At 35.4% G+C, this 24,979-nt stretch overlaps 1 protein-coding gene across 3 annotated transcripts in view; it reads left to right on the top strand.

Moving 5' to 3' along the window:
• Arhgap24 (Rho GTPase activating protein 24) overlaps positions 1-24,979 on the top strand; it is a 473,771-nt gene that overhangs the window by 60,514 nt on the left and 388,278 nt on the right. Inside the window, exon 1 of one of the 3 annotated variants that reach the window (XM_074041830.1) lies at positions 19,970-20,579. The exons of the other annotated variants lie outside the window; for them this stretch is intronic. The gene's annotated coding sequence lies outside the window, so the exon portion shown is untranslated. Of the gene's footprint in view, positions 1-19,969; positions 20,580-24,979 lie in introns of those variants that run through there. 3 annotated transcript variants of the gene reach the window in all.

The raw sequence follows: 24,979 nt of genomic DNA, 5'->3' as shown, positions 1-24,979 counted from the left end.
TGGCCTCTGTTGCTTTTAAGGTATCTGCTTTAGTTTCTCTGCTTTAAGGGCAACAAATGCTAGCTAGTTTTTTAGGTGTCTTACCTATCCTCACCCCCCCTAGTGTGCTCTTGCTTTTATCATGTGCTCATAGTCCAATCCCATTGTTGTGTTTGCCCTTGATCTAATGTCCACATATGAGGGAGAACATACGATTTTTGGTCTTTTGGGCCAGGCTAACCTCACTCAGAATGATGTTCTCCAATTCCATCCATTTACCAGCAAATGATAACATTTTGTTCTTCTTCATGGCTGCATAAAATTCCATTGTGTGTAGATACCACATTTTCTTAATCCATTCGTCAGTGGTGGGGCATCTTGGCTGTTTCCATAACTTGCTTTAGCCATGTATTTTGAGGTTCTCATCTGATCTAGCCTTACAGCATGTTTATTCTCAGAACACAATGTAGATCTGATCTGAGGTTTGTTCATTTAATACTGCTGACCTTCATTTTGCTTTTTCATGGTGTTTTTCCTGGTCGAGTATATTAATGTATGATTTTAGTTTGCTTGAACCTAAAGTTCTTCATATTATGTCTAATTATGTACTTTTTCATATTAGCAAACATGTATTAAAATGTGCATTACAATTTATAAATTAAATATATTACATATAAAAATGCTAGTATTTATTATGAGCTACTGTAGTTGTGTGTATTACTGGAAAGAAAGCGCTGCTCATAATAAATATGATGTTCTTTTTATTTAGTTATGTATATATTTCTGTGGTGCTGGGAATCAATCCCAAGGCCTATCAGTGCTAGGCAAGCACTCTACCACTGAGCTACATCCCTAGCCCATAAATATGATATCTTAACAGCACGAAGATAAAGTACTGAGAAGCTGTGCCTCCATATTTATGACCCTTGACCTTTGCTATCCAGAAATATTTCTCAAAGGTCAAACCACAGCCCACATGACTCTTGGCATTTGGGCTTTGATGATGATCAAGTATTGCATGTGGTGTGAAGCCTTGTAAAAGAGACTCTTCAAAACAAAGTGATAGGAAAGCACACTGCTCTTTTGTTTAAGAGACAAGATGTTGCCAGGATAAAAAAAAAATAACAGTTTTCAGAGTATGTTCCTCCTTTAGTCTTTTTGTTTGCAGTCTCTAAAAATGTTCTTTGTTTTGTTTGGTTTTAGACAATATATTATTTGGTTGGCAAATAAAAATATAATGATAATTCACGTAGTGTTCAATGTTTTACTGAGCACTATCATATAATTTACTTCACCTTAATTTTTTATAATTATTGATGCATATTAATGATATAAATTATTGAGTTTCACTGTAACATTGATCACCTCTTTTGGGTTTTTGGTCAGAAACTTCTCATTATGAGAACGTGCCATGAAATGGGTATCATTTCATTCTCTTTAAACTGGCACTAAGACCCTGAAGAAAATGTCTGGCACACCTATTGAACAGAAAGAACAAATTTCACATCTTTATACAGACTCAGCCTGTTTTCCTTGTTTCTCTTCTTTCCTTTCACCTCAACTCTATTTCCTCTCACATTTTTCCCTCTCTCCTTTCTCTTCTATCTTTTTATTTTCCTCTCTCTCCCCATTTTTCTCTTTTACTCTCTCCTCTTTCCCTTGCTCTTTCTTTGTCTTTCTCAATCTCTCTCTCTCCTCTCTTTTGCTTTTTCCTGTCTCCTTCTCTGTCTCACTCCCTCCACTTCCTACCTCTCTCTTTTCCCTTCATCCCTTGTTCTTCCCACTTTTCCACAACCTCAGTTCCTCTCTCCAGGTTCACTTTTTCTTTGTCCTACTTTTGTGGTCGAAGTTACTATATTTTCTAAGGGTTGTATGTTAAGGAGTATTTAATTTATCAAGGCTTTTGGGATTGTTTAGAAATTTAGAGGTGCCCCAAGATAACTTAGTACTGTGGCTCATGGTTAATGTATTGAACTAATGTTTTGTAGTGTGATTCTGGTCAAATATTCTATATAATTTATCATACAAAGTGTTTTAAAAGCTTATTTTACATATAAAACCACAAAACCAAGACTATTAAATATTGTGTGATAACAGTGAGTCATTCTTTGTTATTTAAGAAATAGAGGCAGAGAGAGGTTAGATTATTTCCTATTGTCACAAAGAAGTTCAGGTGAACTTAGTACTCCCATCAGTTAAGAGAACCCAAAAGGATTCGAATGTGTTCTCCAGATGAGTTGTGCAGTTCATGGAAGGCATGTCTTAGCCCCTGGGCTAACTAGAATTTTTATTTCTGTGGATCTCAGGAGCTTGCTCTGAGGCATTACTGTCATTGTCCTTAAACAGAAGAATGGTAGCGATAGCTACTAGACCTTCACTTATCCACAGGAACGTCTCAGTCAAGAGGTGGGGAAATTTTATCTTTCTGTTCATAGATAGGTGTGGCAGAAGTTTTCTTCAGGGTCTTAGTGCCTGCTAAAATAGAATGAAATGGTATGCTTTCCATGGCACTTTCTCATGATGATAAGTTTCTCATCAAAAAGTCAAAGGAGGTTATAAAAAGAGAGTTGGAAAAGAAGTTTGTTAGTTCAGCAGTAGCTGCCAGACCTTTTACAGACAACTTGAATGAAGAGAAAACAAAGAATCCAGAATGTTTGGGCATGATTTCAGGCACTGGAGGAGGCTGCCATATTTAACCCTTTGGCTGCCATATTCAACCATGTAGGATTTCTGCTTTCTGGCCCTCAGAAGCCACTACTACTTCATTACTATCTGGTGACCGTAGTTCTTATCTCACTTATGAAAATAGTGAGAAGGCACTGGACACCACCTCTCAAGAGAAATATTTCCATTTCAGTGTGATTTTCAGCTGTTCTCTGTCCAGCTGCCTATCATTCCCCATTTAGAATCATTTCCTCTTTCTTTTTTAATGTTCCTTGTGTTTTTATGACTTGGTTAGTCAGAATTATGGATTCTTTGTCAGGATTATTGGACTACTAAAAATAGAAAACAAATTTGAAATAGTTTTAATACAAAGAGACATTTATTGGCTTATATGAGAAATTTTGGGAAGGATTAGCATTGTGTGTAGCTAATTTTAGGAAGGATTAGAATTGGGATTGGTCACTGGCAAGATTCTCTACCTCATATTTTCCCCTTCAGTACAATAGTTTCTTTCTCCATGACTGCATTTTTCTACCAATAAGCGAACTTTTCTGTAGGAAGAACTTGTCCAAATTCCTACAGTCCAGTAACCAGAAAATTAGAACTCTTTTCTTAGCATAAGTTTGTCTTAAATAAGATCTGATTAACTCAGCTCAGTAAAACACCTACATTTTAGCCAGTGGTGGGGACTCTATCACAGTGTCTCTAGCTAATATCAGAGCCACACATCTATAGGAAAACTGATCAGAAGGTTAAACAACATTTGGGGTATCAAAATAATAAATACCCACTGTGGCTGGTAGTGTGAAAAAAATTTATACTTACTGCTTTTTTTTTTCTATATTTCCCCCTTTTGATGAATTATCTTCTTCACCACTCAGACTTCCTGATTCTAGTTTGTATATAGTTTTGGGGTTTGTCTCTGAGGTTTGATCTAGGTCACAGTTGTAATGTTTTTGCTCACTCTACTTGAGACCTGTTGTGACAAGGGTTCCAATACATGCGTGTTGTTTTTCTTGCAGATTGTTCTTGTTTGTTCCTATTTTCTGTCTTTAGAAATTATCTCCTCATTTATCTTATTGAAAATCTTTGTGGAATGATCAATGTAAGTAGAATTCCTAAAACTTTTAGCCTATGATGAATCAAGTTTCCTCCTTTCAGCCTAATGCTGCACACATAGTGAATAACTTTTCTTTCTTCTGGATTCTTTCCTTGTCACGTTGCTCACTTTTTGTACATTCAGTAAATAATAATACTTCCAGAAGTTTTATTATATATAATCCATTTCTCCTAGGAGAAGGGACTCCACAGGGGCTTGCCTTCTGTTTCAGTTACTTCACATCCAGTGACTGTTTGAATCAGGAGTGGCAGAGAAAAACGGCTTGGTAGTAGAGGGAGAGAGAGCCATATTTATTCTCACTTTCCCTGAAAGCGCCACTGAGATCATCCAAAGTTCTTTTTAGTTATTATAAATTTTTTATGAGGATATATTCATTAAGCAAGGGGGGATTTATAGTGACAATTCCAATTTGACTTCTGTTGTACATTATTTACTTTGCCCCCATCGTCTCTCCCTCTCAGCCTTCTCCCCACCCCACTTAAAGCAATTGAAAGAGGTTATTTAGTTCTGTTTCATGTAGGTATTTGAAGTCCATCAGCCATAGACGGTTACCTTACTCTCCTTCTTTCACCCTCCTCTCCTACTAGACCCCCTCACACACACATTGTACCTATTTTTCAGTCCTGATTTTCGTTATTAATATTGAAGTTGACATTAAAAGGGGTGTCTCAATGTATGCCCTCTGTGGATGTGCTTTACTTTGGTCTGTTCAGTCCCTTTGAATACTCTCCCTTACCCCTTTACCTCCCTCCTCCTGCTTTTTCAACAGCTTTCAATACACATCCTTATATCCTCTACCTTCACATCTTATGTTATGCGATATTATGGTTGCTATATCATTCTCTTTTCCTTTCCCTCTTTCCCCAAGTTCCATAGAGTAGTTCCACTGTTATGAACATGTTCTGCATTTGAGTTTGTTTTTGTGTATATATCTTTGTGAACTATTTGCTACATACTTACCCTATTCTCACTGATTCAACTCAATAAGGTATTGTCATTGCATGAGTAGGAAACATAGAATTATTTCAAATTTGTAAATAAGTGGTCTCGTCTGTCTTGGTTGGGCACTCCAAGAGCACACTCTGAGACAAGGATCTGAGTGAGAGGTACTGATCCAAGAAAGCATGGTGACTGGTGGAGAAGACAGACAGTAGAGGATTAAAGACCACCAAGTGCATTTATGAGGGAGGTAACTCATGAAGTAGTTGTGGTGCCATCCTGCTGGGGCCCTCTGAGAGATGGTGCAGGTATTCCTCAGCTTTGAAGCTGGAGTCTAACTAGGGTGCTATCTTCCAGAAATTTCAGCCACCCTGAATGTACAGGCCAAGCATTTTCCTGTGATCTGAAAACTCCTCCATGGAGAGGAGCACTTTTCCTTTTCATTCCTTCAAATTTAATTTTATTTTCTTAATGATAAGAGCCAGAAAGATGCAGAAAACTCAGAAAAGTCTTTCCGTCTTTAATCCCTCCAACCTCTAGTGACCCCATACAAGGAGTTTTGGATTTTAATAAATAAACTAAGAGGAAATAAATAATATGGATGAAATATGTGTGTGTATAGTGTGTGTGTGTGTTATCTGTCTCTCTTTTTCTTCTTCTTCATTCAACAGCTCCATTAGCAGTTCCCCAAACTCTTATTTGTCTTTTCATTATAGCTTTAAATGATTCCTTTGTGTGTTGTGCCATAGTTTTTCTGCCAGCTTCCAGTGGATGGACATTTAGACCATGTCCATATGTTGCTATTAAAAATAATGCCAAAAGTAACAATGAGCATATGTTGTCTCATCCTTTTAGAGGCTAATCTTAAGGTAAAATTAAAAAAGTGTCATTGATTACTCAATAAGTAAACTCATATTTTTTTTGCTATTGCCATGTTCTTACTCATAGGATTGCATAATATTGCAGTGCCACATGGAGACTTGGCAGTTTCTTCTTTGCCCTGCCAGCAGAGAATCTTGTCAAATAGTAACAATTTTCCCAACCCAATCAGTGTTGTTAAAAATTAATTTCTATTACTTTGAAATTTTTATTTTTCCTTATGCTTAAGGGTCAGGAAAATTTGTGTACCTTTTTTTATAAACTTCACATATTGCTTATTTCTTTTCTGTTGGGCTTTTAATTTTTTCATTCTCCAAATTATAGGAGCTTTGTGTATTAAAGAGATAAATAAAATATTATTTCTATGTTTACAATATATGTTGTAAATGTTTTCCCTATTATTAGTCTCTTGACTTTGTTTTTTTTATTTATTTAGGCACTCAGAAGTCTCTCTCCACTTCGATTTTATGTTATTTAATGTCAATCTTTTATTGGATTGGATTGCAAATCATAATTAGAAGGGTATCTTGGTGCCTGTGTTTCCTTCTGGTGCTTATATGATTTCATTTAAAATATTAGGCATCCCGTTTAGTTAAAGTTCATTTGGTTATGTGATGTGGGGTATTGACTCACCTTTATGTTTTCCAACCTCAGTTTTTAAAATTTCTCTTTTCCCTCCAGTGATTTAAGATGACATTTTAAATCATGTGACAGGTTTCCACAGTACTGGGCTCATTCCTAGGTTTTTCTTTCTGTATAGATGCTCATCTGTCTTTGTATGTCTGTGACAACATCTCACTATTTTAATCCTAGAAGCTCCATAGTATACTAAACCTGTGTGTATAGGATGTTTAGCTTATTTACTACCAGAAAACTATATACAAGTTAGTGAAGCATCACTTCCTTCACATAACCCTTATTTTTTGACAACTCAGATTTCCTCCTCAATTTAAACAATAAATATAATTATCATCATTGCCTAGATAGCTGTTCCAAATACTATACAATTGTGGACACTTTTGTGATTACACTGATTAGCCAAACTGTTTGTAAAGCTAGAACTGATAGAATAGTTGTCACGCAATTTAAAAAATGAAGAAAGTCAGTAAATAGCCAAGCAACTAACTAATTTACATTTCTTCAGTAGTTAGAAAGGTTAAACATTTTATTGTCCTCTCATTCACTGTTATTTCTCTTTTTATACTTGTTTTCATGTTGCCTTTTATTTTAATATTTTTGGTAATGTATGTGGACTTGCATATAAATCCTTCATCAACCATGTTTACTGCAATTCTTTTAGTAAATTCCCAGTTTACTAAATTTTTAATGTTCTTTGTATTTTTGTTAGGCTTATTTTAAACTTTTATGTTAAAAAGCTGCAACTTTTATTATTTCATTAGTCATTTCTAAAATAACTTCTCATTGGTAGGCTTTGTATGTATTTATAATTTTAAATGACTACGTAATAATGCTTATTCAAAACATAAGAATAGTTCTCACTTGTCCGGTTATTTTCTTCCCTGTCTCATGTAGGTTTGAAGCAGCAAATTAGAAAGCAGAGAGGACGTCACAGATAGGAACACTGACAGTTTTAAGAAGTGACATTTTAGAAAAGGACAAGGAGTCTTTCTAAAAATATCACACAGAAATCCTCAAAATTATAGCCAACTAAGGCCATTGAAGGTGTGACAAAAGATTCTCAAAATGCTCTAAACTATTGTCCGTAAGCAATTGAAGAGTTATCATGAAAACATTAAATGATGTTCAGAATATAATGGGGAAGAAGCAAAGAAATACATGGTTTATAGACATTTCTAACTTGCATAATTAAATATGAAAAAGAACTGATGCTTAGAGGCATAAAATCCTTAGCTTACTAGGAAAATTGAGTGTGAAGTATGACTTATTCCCAGGAGTTTTCCAGTTAGATGACATTTTTATGAAAATTATGTGTTTCCTATTTTATCTGGTCTCCTAGATAATGAAGTCTTTGGGAATAATAATCACAATTTTTTTCTCAACTCCCCTTCAGTGCCACATATAAATTGCTCTGTTTATTTTTTTTTTAACTCCCTTACTGTCCAACTTTCCAAGGGAAGAAACAAAGGCTCAGAGAAGCGGACTCCTTCCTCAAGGTTGATTTTGAACCAAGAGAGTCTGGTTCTCCCCCATCACTCATTTCCTCGTGATGCTGGCACAGGGTCATGCCCTGCCTCAGCCAAGTAAATCAGCAATCCAGTTTTATTTTTTATTAATGAGAGCTTGTGAGTGAGTGGGTTGAGATAGTTTATGATTTTGTGGGAGAGACAGGTTCTATACACGTAAGTGAGATCTCAAGAAAATTACGAAGTCCATTACCTTAGCTGCTTTTCTTCAGTCAACTGAGTCATCCCAGTAGCCCTTACCAAGCAGCAATTCAATTCTTCTAGGATCAAAATGCATTTGTTTCTGGAGGAAATACAATCTGTGTTAGCTTACCCTAGGATTAATCCATAGGTCATGGGATAGATGGTCCTTCAACTCTCCCTAATTTTATCATTGAACTGTGTATGTCTTAGTGTTGTTGATTATAGAAGAGAAACAAAGGTGGGGGGTGGGGGTGCGTGGCTCAAGTGGTACAGCACCTGCCTAGCAAGCTGGAAGCCCTTAATTCAAGTCCCAGTACTGACAAAAAATAAGGAAAAAGAAAAAAAAAAAGTACAAGCAAGGGAGAAAGCCCTTTATCTCTCTTCTAAACCCTCCTCATCTGTCTGGTGATAATTTAAAAATATTCTTATCTAGTGAACTAAAGCTATTCACATACCTTTCCTTTATAATTAGTAAATTGTTGCTTTAGAAACATCTTTGCATCCCTCTTTTCACCATAAAGCAGCTATGCAAAGCAAATAGTGTATATAAAAGAGGTTTTAATTTCCACACCCAGTGCAGGAAAGCATATAAGATTTATGTAATTTTGTGATGAAAAACTTGAAAAGATCAACAGGGACTTCTGAAAAGGTCTATTAACTTGAGTGATCAAGCGATCAAGGAGAGAGGTAAGTCAGGAAAGACAATGATGGATTTCTTAGAGTGATACCGTTGTCTCAGGGACAACTGCCAAAACTGAACAAAATGCCAAAACTTGGCAAATGCCAAACTGAGCTAAATTAACTTTCTCTCTTGATTTCATTTAATGTAGGAGATGTCTTAATCAAGAGGGTAGACATAGGAAACAGTTTGTCTGAAAAGTTGAGTTCTGGTGCATATCCCTCAAGAATCCTAATGTAATGTCAACATTCAGTGGGTACTCAATCTATAAAAATGTTGTAAACAAGCACAATGATGGGAGATATCGATCCATTTCTTCATTTTCTAACTGGTGCTACAATAAGCCCTTAGCCTTTACCTATAATGGATTAAAACTTCATTTAGCTACTATCATGCCCAATTCAGAGGATACTCAGTTGAATTTGCCTAATGGTTGGTGTGGTAAAACTGAGGATGCAGATATGAATTAGCTAGCATTCATTGGACTTTGATGAGTGAAATCATAGGAGTTTTTTTTTTTTAGGAAAAATGAAAGAGTTGACTGATGAAGTTAGAATGTGGAGTGCACTTTGGAAACACTGGCTGATGAGAGTCACTCAAATAGAGAATATTGTTGGAAAAGTGGTAAAAAGATTAGGGGGGGATGCAGAGACAGAGAAGCTGATTAAGAAAAACTACTAAATTTATCGCTTAGATGCTATTTTATGTGCACCAGCGAAGCAGCTAAACTTTTTAGGCAGAGCATTGACATAGCAGAGCTTTATTTCAACAAAGTAGATCATGGTAAATCCCAGAATGACTTGGAGGGGTGAACCCCAGTATGCAGTTAATATAGAATATGCTCATTTAAATGGTATTTTCACCCAGCTCTTCAACAGTGGCCTCAATACACTGACTCTCAAAGTGGCATGCTCCTTGCCTCATAAGCAATAGTGCTAGCATTTCATTTTATGGGCTGATGCTGTGCTCATCAATCTAACTCCATGTCTAACCTTTGAAATTTTCTAACATTGTTGATAAAAGGCATTAAGTGTTAATTAGTGGGTGAGAGGATTATCAGGCGTACATAGGTGGCCAGGTGCTGTGAAATGGTTCTAAGAACAACTTTAATTGGTAATATATACATACATATATTTATATACATATTTTGTATGTATATTATGTATACATATTATATGTATATTACATCGTGTAGTCCCTCTCTTTCTGTACCACCTCTATCCAGACATACCCACATGCATATACTACCACCCTTGAACTCATATCTTCTTATCTTCAATCCCAAAGCACCCCAGACATCTGTTCAATTAGAGTCCATGCAACAACACCTCATCATTATTATCACACATAATTACCCCAACACATGCCCCTTTTTTTGATAGTTCCAACCTTTGAGTCACTTCTTTTCTCTTTTAGGGTCTCGTCTCTACTTATTGCTGGTTCTCTACTAGCTATTCAGTTAATTGCAACTATCTTTGATGTTCATTTTAAGTAGTTTTCCCAGTTTAAAATTGCATGAGAGCATCACATGTTCTTCCTGAGCCTCACAGAAAACTTCACATGAGCTTTCTTGTTAGAGAGTTCTACCCACTTAAGAGGCCAGTATAATTATCCTTCACTACTGACAATTAAAGCACTAACCAAAGTTAATGACAAGCTGTTATGTTAGCAAGAAATGGCTTACATTAGAATGGCAGTGGAAAAGTTAAAGCTACAGCCTCTAAACAGTCTATTGAAGAGTTGGTTTTCAAGTAAATTTCCATTTGGATTCTTGAATGGTAAGCTTTGAAGGAACATTTTTGTCAAATATTCAATTAAAACTTCATAATACCAATAGAAAAACACTAAAACCATCTGTTTCATGACCTGCTAAGTATAGTCTGAACCTGGGAAAGAAAACTAGTGTTGGTAGTAGGTGTACTTGTACAGTAGAAGTGAAAGCAGTGATGAGGGCAGACACAGGCTATATGTTGCTTTTGCTTATCCTACTCTTCCCACCTCATCATTAAGTAGCATCTTCTTTGGTCAGATACTGTTCATCTCAAAACCTCTCGAAATGGTCTCACTAGGTTGAAGGTGCTATCTCACATTTTCAGAAGTGGACAGACAGACTCAAATAACTCAAGTAATACATCTGATAGTTCACAACTGTTAGAGCCAATATTTGGACTCAGATCTCTGGCTCTATATTGCCTACCTGTTACATTATACTGTGCTGCTATGTTATCCTTTCTTACTTTATCTGTATGATATATAGTAATGGAATTGTACAATAACACAATTGATTTTTCCCCTGTTTATTCAAGCCACTGGCTTTTTAAATATCATTTTAGTCTGATATGTGTATGTAAATAGCCTGTTAGTCACCTGACTACATGCCAGATGGGCTGCTCATTCGTCCCTTTGATGACTGACACACTTCCAGGTGGCTCTGCCAGTCTTTGACATGGTAGAATGGTATCTGATGTATTCAGATAATGTTAGCAATTCACTGCTGAGAACAAAGGCCCATACAGAAATGGAGACAGCATTCTTTTCTCAGATAGTAAGAAAGGCTTCTGCTATTTAAGGGTGTTTACTACATGACTAGCACTTTCCCTTCTGTAATCTAGTTTCAGCATAACACTAAAATGAAAATAACATAATAAGTAACTTAAATTTTCTTATGAGAGAACTGAAGTAAATAATTGAGGATATATGTGACTCCTGGATTCCTCATTTCAAGAAAGTTATAGTTATAGCTTGCACCCATATGTGCCCTAGAACACCTCCTCATTGGCATCCATTGGTAAGTCTTAAAGAGTATAAGTTGATTTTAGACCTGCTTCAAAGTGTGATTTAAAGAGCAGTTCTGGAGGAGGGAAACATAAGCATTTCTTAAACAAATACAAACATTTATTATCTGTGCCACTGCCAGCCTCATTAGCATCAGTGAGACTTTTCCTAATCATGATAAACTTGAGTTATTCCTTTCCTGTCCTTAACTTATAATGCAAAATATGACTAGACTACCTAGTTGAGCACCAGATGCTCTGTAGCTGTTGCATGAGAGTACTGAGGGTCTCTTCAGATCATGGGCCCTATAGGAAGCCCATGATCTGTTCTTCACTGTGGTTATGTAACATGCTGGGTTCCTGGGAAATCAGTGAACACCCAGTGTGGGATGCACTGAATTCATGTAGAGTACGTGATGGTTCTCATCATGATAAATGGAGATTGGAAATAATGATATTTCTAAAGGTCTATTATCTTGACTACTGCTCATAATGGTTTTCAGAGTTGGAATTTAACAAGGATTGTGGGTAAATGGTGCTGTACGGTTTGTCTTTTGAAGTAGGTACATTTTCAAACTAATCTGAAGTTTTCATTTGCTGTATATCTAATCTAATAGATCCTCATCTCTTTAACTTTCAGGATTCAAAAGTGGCTTTCAAAAAATACAAAATAACTCAGGAACACTTTTTTCCCCTTAAGAGTAAATAGTGAAAAAAATGCCATAATGATCAAAATTTTACACTTAGTCAGCCAAAGATAATTGTGTAATTTGAAGCAATTGGAAGGCATAACATTGAAAATGTTATTTTGGGGGTTGTTAGCATGCTTAAAGGAGCATGTTAAATTTCTAAGTGAATCCTCACCTTTGATTAGTAAAAGTAGTTAACAGCAGAGTCACTTAGCTTACAAATAAACAAGTGCCTTATGGATGAATTGGGAGTAAGAAAGATTAATTTTCTCCCTTATGAAGAAAAATTACTTGGTAAGAAAATTAGATAAATATTAAAAATAATTGATTCTATTGATTTCTTTACAACAGAATTAAAATTTTATAGAAAAAGCCATATCAATAAAAATTTTTGCTGACTCTAAAACTTGTACTCTTGGTTCAATTACACTGTGGATTGATCTTTATATGGGTTAGTCACTTTCTACAGAGATGGTAGTTGACATCTCAGTTCTATGTCCATGGTTTATATTTGTATATCTATCCAGCTGTTTGGAGATTGGATAATCAATAATTACAAGCTCATTTGAAGATATTCAAAGTCTCTAATATTAGCAGAATTTTACAATGTGTTCACCTATTTCAGAATTACCTGGAGAATTCTGTTATAGAATTTTCTCTTCCACCTCCAATCTGGACCATTGAATCAGAACCTTAGGAAGAGGCTATATGTTTGTTTTTATTTTACCAAATTCCTCAGGTGCATTTATACATTCAATAGTTAATAACCATGTTCTTCACATAACTGCTATTTTTAATTTTGCTCCTACTATTAGTCTACAACCAGTAAATACTGAATACACTGTTTATAAAATATTTACTATTTCATGGATAAGAATTTAGTTAAAGTTTCTGCCATAGAAATGTGAGCAAAATAATAATAATAAAAATAGAGGGCTGGGGTTTGGTCGAAATGAAAGAGCACCTGCCTAGCAAGTGTGGAGCCCTGAGTTCAAACTCCAGTACCACAAGAATATCCCTTTCAAAACAATAATAATAGTTATCACTTATTAACATTTACTATAAAACAGTGATGCATGGCCATTCAGTTCTCAAAACAGCTCTGCTGAGTAGATGATTATTTCCATTTTACACTTGGGGAAACATTTAGAGAAGATAAGTAACTTTGATAAGGACACATTTGTAGTAAGAGAAGTAGTTAGAATTTAAATCCAAAGATGGTTTAGTACAAAAGACTATGCTGACTCACAGTAGCAGGTGATCATTGTTAATTTATGAACCTATAAGAATGTACAAGAATACTATTAGTTCATATGGCATCTTTATGTAAAATAGAAAAGGGATCTTTATTCTTCAGAAAGATGCAGGCTAGGCTGGGTCATGAACAGAGCATTAGGCACATTTCTCCTCTTCTGTGTCTGTCCATCAGATGCCTTTGTACAGTGAGCAACCTGTGTTACCATAGGGTGGTCTAGATGCAGCTTTCACTGTGCAAGTTCCAAGGCACAACATCTTATAAAAATATAAGACATGTTAGGTAGCAGACAAAAACTCATTAAATGAATTATGGACAAAGTGAGAGAAAAACTTGAAGATAGCTTGCTGATCATCCAACTCTACTGATTTATTTTGGCAGCTTTTGAAGCTCTTGTGAGATAAGTGGTTTTACACTCCTGTTGTATGGTGGAGGAATACGAGTGGTGGGAGGATGCTTATCCTTTTAGCTACAGTCCTGCTTAATTTGACTTTGTTTTATCTACATCTATGTTGTATCCACTGTTTTATTAATATCCAAACTGCATCTTTGATCCAAACTTCATTAATGTTTATAAAATATTTAAAACCTGATTGGACTTTTCTCCTATAGCTATATTTTTGTTAATAGATTTAGTGTCCTTGTATAGCAGTGTTTCTGTGATAGTCTGTGTCGTGAATCTTGTCATTCATATACATCCTTTTCACACCTTGCCTGGCTCATCTATACAGATCTTACTGTATTTGATTCATGCTTTCTTTACTCTCTCCAGCAGGACTCTTCTCAGAAAACCAAGAGAGTTTTAACCATCCCATTAAAAAAAAATTAGCCTACACAGTTCTGATACATTTTCTGGTTCAAAAGTCAATATGGAAAAGCCATAAATTTCTTAAACATAAACCATAGTTAAATCTTCAAAACATTCTGCTGTTTGAGCCAAGGTTGTTTATAAATAAGTGATACTAATTATTGTGTATATACTGTGTGTCATCTACTGTCCTGGGTTCTTTGCATGTTCTTAGTTTATTAAATTTAATCATCATAGTCAATTATTTGGAGATAGTATTCCAGAGGTAGTAAATGATATAGTGGGACTGCCTCAAAACAAAGCTGTCATCTTTGCTAGAAAAGAACATCCCAGTAAATATCGTATGTCACAGCATTGGCCAGGACATTGCCTGCACAATGAGCCATAGCCTCAGTTCTTGGAGAGTGGTAGTAGATAGTCTCTGTGTTGCTATTTTCTTAGAAGGTCACCTCTTTTGTTGTTCTCTCATCCTTTATGTTAGGAAAACAGAATCAGATTTTTGTAGGGGCCTTTGTTCTCCCCCAGGAGCCTGTTCTCAGACATGTATGCTTTGAATCCTTTTGTTCTATTTCCCTCCTTTGAAGTAAAGATTATGAACTTAATGAATTCAGAGTTGTTCACATACCTGTAGTGATGAATAGTAACCTGACTGCACAGAGCATGAAATATGTTTTAAAAGATTTTTTCCACACCTCAATATAGCTTTCTTAAAATCAGATTATGAGATGAAAGTAGTAGCCTGGGGAAACCTTAATGATTTTAAGTATTAGATACTAATATTATGGAGTCTATCTTAAAGCCGCCATTGAAGATTATGGAGATTCTGACTGTATTAAGAGAAAAGGACAATTTTGTAGGATCATTTCTCCTATTTATATAATGATAAGTGGTTGTTATTATTTCTCCAACTCACTTTAATCTCATCTCTTTATTGTAGAAAAGATTCTACTAGAGATTGCTTTGGATAGCTACTAAAATTCTGAAAGCAAACACTACACATCTATTGAATACCTGAATGTCAGTATCAATGTAATGAATATCTTATGGAGAATATGCACATGAGGAAAAAATCATCTCCAAGGATAACAGTTCTCAGCTTATTTCATATTAGATGTAGACTTAAAAAGCAACACTATTATGTGGCATCCATATGTTAATTCTAGGAATTTAACCATGATCTGTATGTTTGTTACATAACTCATTTTTTAGGGGTTCAAATGCAATTTTTTCTTGTTTCTTACTCTGAATTCATTTACTGCTTTGCCTGTGTTGAGTCAGCAGTATTCTGCACACTTGGTTCTCTCAGGAGACATGGGGTATGTCCCTCAAAAGCCTGTAAGCAGTATGAGTTCCAGAGAAGGGAAGGCTGGACCAGGAACAGTGTAGGGGACAATACTGCTTTTTTTGTTCATAGTTATTATAATTTGAATAAAAGCAATTTTACATTTCTTACATTCGAGATAGTTGCAGTGTATTTTTCACTATCTCTAAGTTTCATTTATGACTTTTATTTGGTCATCAAACCTATTTTAGATATCAATCACATGTCAAACACATTGACAAAGTACACGTAGTATGATAAGTGACATATTTCCTATTTCAGAAGAGAAAGCATGTATGTTAATAATTAAAAGGCAAAGTTTAAAGTTTTGGGCCATACATTTCCATTAAAAATTTATAAAAATTTAGATATAATACAGTCACTTTTCACTTTAGAAGCCATTCTTAATGTCTTCTCTTTACCAGTCCACATTCCCCCAGAGACTCTTATTTTGCATATGGAAATTTTCACCTGAGTATGTTAATATATTTCACCTCTCTCTTCTGCTTTTATTCTTTTTATACTTAGTTCTCCATTCTATTTGTCTAAGGAAGGACAACTTAATGCTTTCTTTTGTACATTCATTCTCATCCTGTTCCTCAAGCATCGCTTTGAACATAGAAATACTCTCTCAAACCTTCTGCTCTTGTTTTTCCTTCCACATTTTAAATGACTCCTGAAATTTCCTCTCATGCATAAAGTCTTCTGCTTTGATCAAAGAAATAAGTACGGATTTTCCTGCTACTCAACGTTGGTAGAATATACCCAGTTTCTTCCCTGACTTTCTAAGACATATGTTCAATAAGTTTGTTTAGTCCCTTCTATGTGTCAGGAACATAAATGAATCTGGAATTTGTTTCTCAAACACTGATGAAAGAGACAGGCATAAATAAATAATAGATTACAGTATGACATGGTCAGTGCTATAACAGTGCTCTTATGTTTAAGATGCATTATGAAGATAATAAACAGAACACCCACCTCTGAGGGAGCTGACAGAACTGTACGATAAAGAGAAAAGAGAGAATGTCACTAAAGATAGGAACCAATCCATACAAAGACAGGGAAGCATGAAAAAAGATGGAGATTTAGGTCACATTGTGGCAGAGTCTATATGCCATACCATAGCAGCTGAGTTTAAACAATACAATACATGTAAAGTATTTAATGCAAGGCTAATTTAAACACAGAAGGCAATAGAATATCACGGATTATTGTCAAAAATAATATTGCTTATTTTTAATCATAAACACTTAGTAGGAAATCAGGAGTTATTGGATTTTTTACAGAGATATTAATGAAGAGATATATTATAGAAAAATGGTTCTGGTGTTGATTTGGAGGGAGAAAGATTAGGAGGATAGGAGATGAGTTAGCAAGTGAAAAAATAATGCAGACAAGTTGTAATTACCCTCTGATGGCATGGTATGGAAATTAACCTTTCTGTGTATCAGTTTCCTTATCTGTAAATATCAAGATTAAAATAGCATGAAATTCATTAGATTGAATTTCATGCTATTTTAATAAATCAATATTTTCAAAACTCTTTCAGTAGTTCCTTTCACTGCTAAATACCATGTGTATGTTAAATAAAATTCAAATGTGAATATTGTTTCTCTTTTGGACTAATCTTGAGTCCTGGAGTGTTGTAATTAGACGTGAACTCTGTGTCACATCCTCTGAATAGACAGCAATAAAGACCTGCTTAGTTTGGCTGATTATAATTATGATACTGCTTAATTGATACTTGCTTATTCAGTACTATCAAAGAGATGAGTCTTGGTTTCTGAGTCAAAAACATAATAATACCTTGACTATTGTTCTGCTGATTATGTTCTGTGGTGGCAAAAACCTTTCTTGTGCCTATCATGTCTTTGTTGTACATCAGAAGTATAAATATTTTAAAGGTCATGTGCACATAAAACATAACTTTCTTGTCTCATGGATTCTGTGGAAACTCCAGTTTCTTCCAAGGAAGAGATAATGAGCTATACTGTTTTAGATACACCAGTCATAAATCAAGTCACAGCTTTTGGCAAGCACTTTGGGATGCATAATTTTGTGGCAAGCTACTTCTAAGTCTGGTTAAATAAAGCATGTATTTATAATTGAATTTTGCTTAATTTGGTGGCTCAAAAATATTTGTTTTGACTTGGTCTAAAACACTTATATTTAGAGAAGATATATATTGGCAAAACCTATCAGGGGCCTCCTGAAATTCAACTGGCCTGAAATTCTTTGGGACAGCCTCCCTTTACCTTTACATTACCATTTAGGTATTCTAAGTAAGAATTTCTGAAGCTTAGCATTATTGATACTTTTGATCAGGTAACTCTTGGTTGTGAGGTGCTGGCTTGTGTCTTGCAGAATGTTTAGCAACATTTCTGGCCTCTATTCATTAGTTGCCAGAAGAACCTCCCTTCCCAGTGTGACAACCCATATTATACCTCCATATATTGCCAGATGCCCCCCAGAGACGGGAGAGGGTGGCAAAAACACACCCAATTGAGTATTGCTATTTTAAGTTATGGTTAATAGAAACTAAAAAGTTTCAATTTTCCTGCATCATATATCCAAAATATCCATTTGTTCATGGCTTTTCTCAGCAATTTCTGTTATTTTATTAACCCTGAGGTGACGATTTTATCTCTTCAGGAGAGTATGCAAATGTATTTTCTTCCAAATCATTTTATTGACTCATTAATACTTTAGGTATCCCATTTGGAAGGTTTCTACCAAATAAAACGAAATTGTCACCTGGTTGACTATGAGATTAATTTCTTCATTTCTGTGTTCAGCCATATGAATTTTGTGTTACATTTTTTTTTTAAATCTCTTGGCTTTTTTTTTTTTGAGAGTTGGTTCACTTAGGTCCAGTGTGTTGATATAATGTCAAGTACTAGAGTGGCATTCAATTAATGTTTGTTGGATGTATGAATGCATGGAAAATCAAACCTCTGTCTCCAGTGAATCTATTGTGAAAGAATTGCCTTATAATTCACTTGGAAAAAGAATGTCCATCTTAAATATATTTCTCCAGGTCTGGTCAACAAATGAACATTGCCCTAGTATTTTTCAATTTTATCAAAATGGGGAGGGGACTAGCTGTTCTAAAATTAATAAAAGAGCATTAGCTACAAAGCCTGTGAGGTTTATAAATGTTTGCTTCATATTCCAGAAGAACTGCTCATTCATCTTTAATGTGGTACTACCTTATTATCAGACCTTTCTCTGTGCAACTATTTGATCTGGACCGTTTCACTGTGATATTTGGCATTCATAAGGACACTTTCTTCCTCTCTTTCACTAGTTCAGATGGCTTATCAATTTCAAGGTCTCTAAGAATAAAAGCATCAGTTTTCATTCCCATGTATTTTCAATAATCTTATTTTCAGGACAAAGATACTTGAAATATATATATGGAGAGTGATTTTCCAAACAACATGCAAATAACACTTTATTGAGAAAATATACTACTGGTATATTTAATCCTTGCTGTGCTAATTGTTTCATCAGTGGTATCTCAGGTTCCCAAACAGTTTTAAGGCATATAATCAGAAATTATGTCTCACATTTTTATGATATTCCCTAATTTAAGAGAAGAATCAGGAGTTGCTCAGAAATTTAGATTCTCTTTCTGATGATATTATTTTATGTATTTAAATATTCATGAATCCCTGGGAAACTCATTGAAAAAACTGAGGTAAAGAATAGGCACTTAACACGTTTTTAAAAAGAAATGGTTAATGATTAAATGAATTTAGATACATTTGCATAATGTGCAGGAACTAATTTCCATAGTCAAGGTCACTTGAGGTAAGAATTGCTTTTATGCAGTTGATATTATTCAGTAATTTCCTAGAAGCACAATTTGCATGGGCTAGATGGGTGATATTCTTTCTGTATAAAATTCTGCCTTTCTTTCTTATGGTATATGAGTTCAATACCTATGGGACTTTATGTGACAACTACTCAAGCAAGGTGCATATGTCCAGCAGCTACTCTGACCTAGAGGGTTAAGAATATAGGATCAAGAGAAAAAGATGAAATGATTTCAACAAAAGATATACACACCTAATTATGGGAGAGGAAATTATTATGGCTGAAATATGTTGACAGTGGATTTTGCTCACAGTTTTGTCCCCAACACTTCCAACAGCACTCGGAGCATAGGAAACTCCCAATGTATATTTGTTTAGTGAATGAATAGATGATCAACATAGAATGTGAGTTCTCTGAGCACAGGACCTTGACTGACAAGGATCAGTGCATTGGAAGGGCGTGGAGTGTTTTCCTATTTACAAGTGACTTTCCAGAGACAGCCTTAATTTTCAACCTCTCCAAACCATTTTGACTTTAGGTTGATCACTGGGAAAGCAGAATCATCTCAAGACTTACTGTCTTATCACTGGCTTGCAACTTATTTATGTCTTATTAAATCCATAATATCAGTATATCAGAGATCTTTGCTTTAAATATAAGATATTAGGAGTTATTATTGTATTTTCATAGACTAGTCATCCATGGTTTATTTTTGTTTTCTTAACAATTCCATAAAATGGATTTTTTGTTTCTGCTCATTAACAAGTGGAAAAACAAAAGTTACTTAAATGGAATTGAATGTAATCGTTCTTAATCAAGCTGAAACGTTCCAGTGGTGGGCCATCATCTCCAGACTTCTTATTTCAAAGTACCTTCCTTTTCCACAGCAACTTCATGTTTATTTTTGAATTTATCATCTATTAACTGTAGAGATGAAGTACTGTTGGACTAATATTCTATATGGTAGAATTGAAGGTGAGATGAAACTCATGTGCAACGTAAAGTAGAAAAATATAAAATAAAGCCCAATGTTCAACAAACAGTGACCATGGAGATAATGGAGGCCATTGTTTTCAGGAATTAGTTTTAAAGTTATAATGTGGAATAAACCATGATCTAAAAATGTATACTATGTGGTAGGACATTTAATTGGTTCCTATTTTGTTTCTTTGTGAATGTGTTTTACTTAGGATCATAGAGGGAAAATGGAATGCACCCTAGATGGCTCGAGTGAAGAAACATACAGGAATGAATTCCTTATCAGGATGGAGAAAGGCAAAGAATGATCCTACAGGAGTGAAGGTTATGGATAGCAATTAGAACATAATTAACACAAATATTGCATACTGAGGATTGTCTAATTAATTTCTGAACTTTATCTGTGTCTGTAATTATGTCTCTGTCTATACAATTATTTTTAAATATGAGGAGAGTAAAATTGGTATTATAAAATCATTATTCTTTGTTCACAACTTGATCCTGCAGAATTTAACCTCACTATGTAAGACAACATAAACTTTGATATCAACTCTAATAAGTTTTGTGATCTTTGCAAGAGCTGTGATAATACCATGAACATTTGAGCCTTGGTTGGCATCTGACAACATTTATTCCTATTAAGTTAGTATTTTCCATGTGCATTCTGCCATTTCACAATCTTGCTGCGTGAAAACAAACTGTGCTCTGACCATTGTAACCCTATTTCTGCTCTGAAGCTTGAACAAATCCTTAGTGTATAAAGCTATTTTTATGTTGTCCACTACTTTTTGTCAGTGATGGAAAGCTTCTGAGTTCATTCTGTTCACTGATCAGTGACAATTCTCAGCCAGCAAAAGCCAATTCTGTCGACAAACCTTGCTGACTGGGGAGAGAAAGACCATGGGGCGACACCTGCAACAAAGTCACCTTCAAGAACATGGCTGTGTCCTTTGCTTTTAATGTATAAGAATTATAAATGCCTAAATAAAATGCTTTCAGAGACACTTGAGATAAAAACAGATTCTGGGAGTGTTTGGTGGAGAGAATGAAAAGGCAAGTGGCTACTCATTCTGTAAGTGTGCAGGCTTACTGTACCGATCCTCTGGATAAATGGTGCCTCAAATTTAGATGCTAATGGAATTTCCATTGTTGTTTGGAGGAACAAATATTCATTATTTGAATAGTTCCATTCATTTTTTTTATATTTCAGTAGATAGCAAATAATTATACCTTTTTGGTAAAGAGAAGAAAGTAAAAAAGAGCAGATATAAGTAAAAATGTTCATTGTATCTAAAATAAGTACTCACTATTCCAAGCTTCACACAAAGTATTCTTATATGTTAAAAGCTTACATTTAATTCAATAATTGAAATGTGGAAGTCAAGTATATGTGGTGTATTGGCTTTCCATCACTGTGACAAAATATCTGAGAAAATCAATTTAAAGCAGAAAGATTTATTTTGGGTTATGGCTTCAGAGTTTTCAATGTATGGTGAGTTAGCTCTGTTGCTTTTGGGCCTCTTGTGAAGCAAAACATTATGGTAAGGAGTGTATGGTGGAATAAAGGTATTCACGTCATGGTGGTTAGGATACAAGGAAAAAGAGAGGAGGAACAGGGGGGTCCCAATATCCATCAACTTCCTTCCACTAGGCGCCACCTACTAAAGTTTCTGCCTCTTCCCAATGGCACCACGGGCTGGTGGCCAAGCCTTTAACATATGGACCCTTGCGAGATATTTAAGAGCCAAACCATAACATCTGGTAAATACATAACAATGTAGAAATTGATGACTACATGTTATTGGTAGCACACAAATTTAATGAAAGATAGGAAGGGCTCAAGAGAAAGTTTAGAGACAGAAATGAGCTCCCAGGATGCCTGATTTGTTAATTCTAGTGATGATAAAAACAAAGAAACCCATAAACATCTCTGAAGAAGGAATGTGATTTGGTTAAAATGACCAGTTTCTCTTCCTTTCTTCCTTCCTTCCTTCTTTTTTTTCTCTCTTTCTTTGTTTGTTGGGATTTGCATTTGAACTCAAGGCTTCACACTTGCAAAATAGGCACCCACAAAGCCAGTACTCTCCCACTTGAGCCAAACCTTCTGTGCATCTTGATTTGGCTATTTTGGAGATGGGAGCTGGCAAATTATTTGCCACAGCTGGCCTCAAATTACAGTCCTCCTGATCTCAGCCTGCCAAGTAGCTAGGATTACAGGTGTGAGACCTGGTATCTGGCAACAATCAGTTCTAAAGCAAAATATTGTTGCATCTGAATTTGTGTACTTTTTCATACTGTCCATCAAATTCTTCACAATCCCCTTTCCCTGTTATGCCCTCAAAGGTAGAGGTTACACAAAGCTTCTACAGCAAAATTTTATTATATGTATGTATGTTACAAAGAAGTCTCCCTCTCCCCCATGCAGTTTTAAAAAACTAAATTCCTAAGTTACGGCTTTATCTATTTCTTACTACAAATTTTTAAAAATTATTTTTGGTGATACTAGAGTCTGAACTCCGAGACTTGTGCTTGCTTGACAAGTGCTCTACCACTTGAGCCATGCTCCCATCTCACTACCTATTTTCTTTAGAAGAGAAAACTTGATAGTTTATATTCACTGCCCACATTTTTAACATTTCCCATTCAATTCAGCTTCTGTCACTCTGAAACTCTTTCTGCTTAAGTCCACTAATCTATTAACAATGTCTAAAAGTAGGGGACTCTCCAGTTTCCAATCTTTGTAACCTGGTACTGTACCCTTACAGATCTTTTCTCTTTGATACATCACAACCCTGACATGCACACTGACTTCTCTGACTGGTCCTTGGTCCTCCCTTCCCTGTAATTCCATTGCTTTCCTCTTGAATGTTGAAAGTACCAGGGTCTATTTTAGTCACCCCCACTATGATCACCTGGCTTTCCTAATGTTGCTTGAGATAGGTGTCCAAAGACTTACCTTGCCTCCCTAGTGTTCACTTTCCACCAGTGCTCCATTCATTCAACAAACTTGACATCAGTTTTCATTGACTCCCTTTTATGAATTAGGCACCGTTTCTGTAGAAATGTAATAACCACATCACTTACTCCAACATGGAAAAGGACATGGCAGTTACTCTCAGGGAGCTGAGGATCTACTCAGGTGACTAGACACTATTAAAAGAACTACCCAAATAAATGTAAAATTCTGTTTGTGGCCAGGGCCACAGAAGAGAGGTATTTGGTGCTAAGAACACATAAAACCTTCACATGAGAGCAGGCAGTAAATGCTTCCCGGAGGAAGTTAATGTTTTGGTTTGTTTTCCTCTCAGTCATTTGGATCTACTATAAATTATTTTATTTCTTGATGGCTTGTGCCTGCCTTGGGGGTATGATTCCCATTGCCTGATGGCCGAAGTGTCCAAGAGTCTTACCTGTAAATAGGCCAGATTTAAAATTTTCCATTCCTGGAACATCAGATAATATACTACATTTCATTATTGCTTAACTCCTTCTACAATGAGAAATGGAACATATGCACATATTAAATATAGATGGCATATGGTATTGTTAGATACTTTGTCTTTAGGTTACATTTCACTGAAATGTGTCAGAATGGTGATTAAAATGTATTGTTTTTACCATCTTCACTATTTTTCTTGAATAGCTCTTTATATTTTTTTCAATTGTCTTTCAAAAATGGCTGATATATACATATTCATTACTCAAACTCTAATCAGTACATCTGTCTGATCATAATAAATGGCTGTTTGAGTGAGTTTATTGGATAACAAAATGATGTGGAGACCTTTGATCAGGAAAGAAATTTAATGTTCAGATGCCAAAAATTACAGTGACTTTGCTAAATAAGTAGAGTTGTCCCTTGGTGCTCTGTAGATACCAAAAGCCCATGGGTGCTCAAACTTGTGTAAAACTGTGTAGTATTTCCATATAACCTATACATGTCCTACCATATACTTCAAATTATCTCTACACTATTTATAAGAGTTAGTAAAATGTACATTTCTTTTATGTAGTTGCTTGGCTATTTGTTTAGGGATTAGTGACAACTAAAGAAATGTGTACATATTCAATACAGATGTAATTTTTTCCCAAGTATTTTTTAGTTCATGATTGGCTGAATCTGAGTGTGTAGAACCTGCAGACACAGATGGCCTACTGTAACAGCATAGAAGACAACAATATTTATTTATAGGAGGTGTATTTTGAGAACTCAATTAACTGTATAGATCTTGAAGAAGACGAAGAAGAGTGTGAAAGATTGCCTTTGATAAAACTGTCAGTGACAAACGGTAATTTTGGTAAGTCGAAAGACAGTGTCTCTTTGTAACTTAAAGAAAAATGCACATACATGTGTGAATATCTATAGCTCTGTAGTCATAGACATATATCTTAATAGTGCAGGTCATAAGTAGATTTTTTTGGTGGTTATTTTGGCAGTACTAGCATTTGAACTCAGGGCTGGCCTACCCCTTGAACTATGCACCCAGCCTTTTTTTTTGCTTTAGCTGTTTTTTAGGTAGGTCTTGTGCTTTTGCCATGGCCTGGCCTCAGATTATGATCCTCCTACTTGTGGCCTACCATGTAGCTGGGATCACAGAAGTACACCACCATGCCTAATTTATTGATCGAGAAGAGTCTAACTTTTTGCCCAGGCTGTCCTCAAACCTCAATCCTCCTGATCTCTGCCCCGCACATGGTTGATTACAGGATTGAACCACTGTGCC

This window comes from Castor canadensis, chromosome 9, assembly GCF_047511655.1.
Source record: "Castor canadensis chromosome 9, mCasCan1.hap1v2, whole genome shotgun sequence".
Lineage (NCBI taxonomy): Eukaryota > Metazoa > Chordata > Mammalia > Rodentia > Castoridae > Castor > Castor canadensis.
Note: the sequence above shows the minus strand (reverse complement) of the source record. Positions and strands in the feature narration are given on the sequence as shown.